Source organism: Sinocyclocheilus anshuiensis, unplaced genomic scaffold, assembly GCF_001515605.1.
Source record: "Sinocyclocheilus anshuiensis isolate Anshui unplaced genomic scaffold, SAMN03320099.WGS_v1.1 scaffold1746, whole genome shotgun sequence".
Taxonomy (NCBI): domain Eukaryota; kingdom Metazoa; phylum Chordata; class Actinopteri; order Cypriniformes; family Cyprinidae; genus Sinocyclocheilus; species Sinocyclocheilus anshuiensis.
This window is the reverse complement of record NW_015545562.1, coordinates 1,671,101-1,674,735: the sequence shown is the minus strand read 5'-3', so window position 1 is coordinate 1,674,735 and position 3,635 is coordinate 1,671,101. Positions and strand designations below refer to the sequence as shown.

General features: G+C 37.5%; 1 long non-coding RNA gene across 1 annotated transcript in view; it reads right to left on the bottom strand.

The window, feature by feature from the left end:
* Nucleotides 1-1,084: 1,084 nt before the first annotated feature.
* LOC107698342 (uncharacterized) overlaps nucleotides 1,085-3,635 on the bottom strand; it is a 5,975-nt gene continuing 3,424 nt past the window's right edge. Inside the window, exons 2-3 of the long non-coding RNA XR_001635337.1 lie at nucleotides 1,686-1,808; nucleotides 1,085-1,524 (exon numbers count right to left, since the gene is read on the bottom strand). This is a non-coding gene — a long non-coding RNA (uncharacterized LOC107698342). The remainder of the gene's footprint in view (nucleotides 1,525-1,685; nucleotides 1,809-3,635) is intronic.

The window sequence follows — 3,635 nt, the reverse complement described above, 5'->3', positions numbered from 1 at the left end:
CGGCCCCCAAAAAAAATAAAAAAAAAAAAAAAAAAAAAAAAAGTTAAATCGCGATAGCTGTAGATTATCACGGATAATATGAACAAAGCAGTGACACTCATGTTCTGTTTGGGGTCAAAGCTTCAATAATAGATGCTAAATTTAGAGAAGCATATTAAAATAATTTAGAGGGAATACTTTATAATTTTGAAATTACTACTGGGCCATTAAATGTCAATTCAAACCAGAAGTATGTTTTCAGTAGTGTGCCCTACATTTTATTTATTTTTTTAGAAAGAAATTAATGCTTTTCAGCAAGGATGCTTTAAATTGATCTAAAAGTGACCGTAAAGACATTTATATTCTCCCAAAAGATGTACATTTCAAATAAATGCTATTCTTTCTACTCTTCCTGAAAAATAAGTGTACAACAAACATTTAAAAATTGATGATAATATGATATATTTCTTGAGCACAAGATCAGCATATTAGAAAGATTACTGAAGGATCATGTGACACTGAAGACTGGAGTAATGGCTGCTGAAAATTCAGCTTTGACACGACAGAAATACATTACATTTTAAAATAGATTCAAGTAGAAAACAGGCCTTTTAAATTGTAATGATTTCTCACAAAATTACTGTATTTCTATCAAATAAATGGATCCTTAGTAACCATAAAGAGACTTTTCAAATATGTTTAAAAAATTACCAACCCCCAAATTTGGACTTTTGATTTGACCATTTTCCCACCCAGTCACATGTAAAAACTGTGAAATTTTAATAGATTTTAATAATATATTACTCTTTAAATATTTATGAATTCAATTAGTAGTTTGGCTTCAACCATTTGTGTGTCTTCACCTTTGTTCAGAAAATTAACAAAATAAAAAATGTGGTAGATTAGACATGAAATAATCCTATTATTCTTACTAATAAATCACAGGGATGTCTGGAAAACCAAAGAAAAAAAGTCAAACATACCAAACATGAGGGTTGAACTTTTCACTGAAAACATTTCATTGGGCCTGTTAAGGAGAGACAAGAAAGACATGCAAACATATATACACACACACACAAGACCACCCCAACTATCATGACTGCTGTGGAATGTAGCGTTACCCCCCCAAAAAAAAAAAAAAACTACTCTGTGGTCTCCCCTCAAAAGCTGGAAGAAAAAAAAGGAAGGGAAACCTTTCTTCCTCCTTGTCCATCTAAACTTGAGAAACACACCGAGGAAATATCCTGCCCTGGAACCATTTTACAATGCTTTTGATCACAGAAACTTCCCCCAAACTTACCGAGATGGGGTCCAGGAGGAGAACCGGGCAGATTTGTCCCATTTATGCAGTTCAAATTCTGGTTTCAAACGGGGGGGGGGAAGCAAGCCTGCAGCCATTATGTCCACAATTTGCCCCAGTCAGTCAGACAGGCATCTGCCTCTGGGAATGTTTGGTGTGTAAATTACGCGTTACCTCGAAAGCACGTTTCAGTTCCTCAAAGTCGTGTTTCCCAGGGGCGTATTTATGATGTGAAGGACTTCCCACTACAACAATAACACGACCCCCGTGAGCATGAGGCCTTTATGAAGTGCGCAGATGCCACACATCATCACTCCAACAAAAAGGATCCACTTCAACGTCACACAAGAGTGTTTGTGACTCACTGTAAATGGGAGTATTGTGTGTGAGCTTGAATGAAACTGACCTGGTTCTCAAACGCTTTGGATCTGGTCCCAACGTATCTTCACAGCACTGGCCTTTATACGAGAGGTCATGTATGGACATATAGATCAAAAACCTGGTTAAGAAGATGGTATTTCCTGTGTTCCTGTAAGACAGATACACATATTCACATGGTTTGGGGCAATTTAACAGTGAGCTTAAGTTATGGGCTCCAAGATGTTCTTCATTGCGAGCGCTCCGTGTGCATTTTACCCGATGTAGCATGTGTTTTTGATGAGCAAATATAGATCTGAATTTCAAATAAACGTAATGGCGAGCAGACGCCGTGCAGGTGGGAGAGCATTCCTGAGAGTTGAGGTAAAGGGGAAGCGGAATTAAAAATATCCCAGTCGTCTGGCTTGGCTCCAGATGTGTGAACCAGCGGGAGGCCCCCGCGAACGGTTAACGGAGCAGATGAACAGTAGGGGGCGCTGGGTGCAGCAGATCCTATTGGCATTTCAAGTGGGAGGCCGTTTCAGCACAAGACACGATGATTAATGACTAGCATCATCCCTACTGAGAGAAAACGCACCACTCGCAGCCCCCCCAAAAATATACATGTGCCTCTTCCTCCAAGAATAAAGGGATGAAAAGAACAAGTGTGGGGACGTTCTACTCCCTTCATCCTCTCGGCTCTGTGTGTACTGTGGGTAAACTCACACATATGGCACATCTGAGGGTAATCATCTCACACACACTCTCCCTTTATCTCGCAGAAGAGATATTTATTACTTTGTCTAGAGAGGAGATTGTGTGTCATATGTTCAGAATGGAATCCTAACTTAGAGCAAGAAATATATGTAAATGTAATAAATGTAAATCTGCCTTTGTTATGAATAAATCATGATTCACCAATAACTCTCATACTAAACTTTATTCTAAAAAATTTTTCATAAAGTAGGAACAACTGAAACCACATATATAAAACTGTCCTTTAGTAAGGGAGACATTATTTTACTAGGTTATCATCTCATGAAAAATGTTTGGGTAATTTAATTTCAATTTTGCATAAATGTGTCAAAGATAATTGATGCTTGGCTGTGATCTGCTTTGAAAATGTTACTAACAAATCCTACTTGAGCAATAGTTGCTATTCGCAATTTGCTCTATTCTATATATCAAAGTGTTACCAAATAACAATTTCTTTAAAAAATCTTTAAATAAAAAAGGCAGATAGAGTGCTTTGAAATGCAACCGTTATTTCTAGCCCACATCCAATCAAGTTCATTTTACTAAAAAATAAAAAAAAATAAAAAAACTTTTCTTAGTTCATTCCTATGGGATATTCTGTAAAGTGTGAGTTGGCAACAGTAACCAATGAGGTGGAGCTTAGTGAAGGGTTGAAAGGGTAATTCACCGCTGGAAAGATGGGCTTTTAATTAAACTTGGATGTCTATGCAGTAGAAGGGCAAAAAATGCGTTACATGACTAGAGAAAACGGAGAAAAGGGGCTATGAAATTCCCTTTTGCCAAAAATGTAGGGAAATTTCAACACCCATAATGCCCAGGGCTCCAACTGTCCGTGGGTGGGAATTTGTAGTTAACAAAAACACTAAAGCTGACAAACCAACAGGAGATCTGGGTGCAGGCTAACACAGATAAAGGGTACACACCGTTCATTTGAATGTACTACAGATAAAGCTGATTGAAAATCTGCAAACTTGTACTTTAACTGTTAAAAAAAAAAAAATTTTTTATAAGTCATTTAAAGAAAACCATAGTTAATATTGCTTCCAGATCATTTATCACTTAGACTAAACAAAAGGGTCATGATGAGTGCACTGCATGTAAGATACAGTATCCCATGCACTTTGTTGTATACTACATATTTAGGCAAATGTTGTAGGTCATCCGGGTATTCCATAGGAAAAAAATCTGCATGCTGTCTATTATATACATACTGCACAATGTGCGTGTGGGGGGGGGGGGGGGG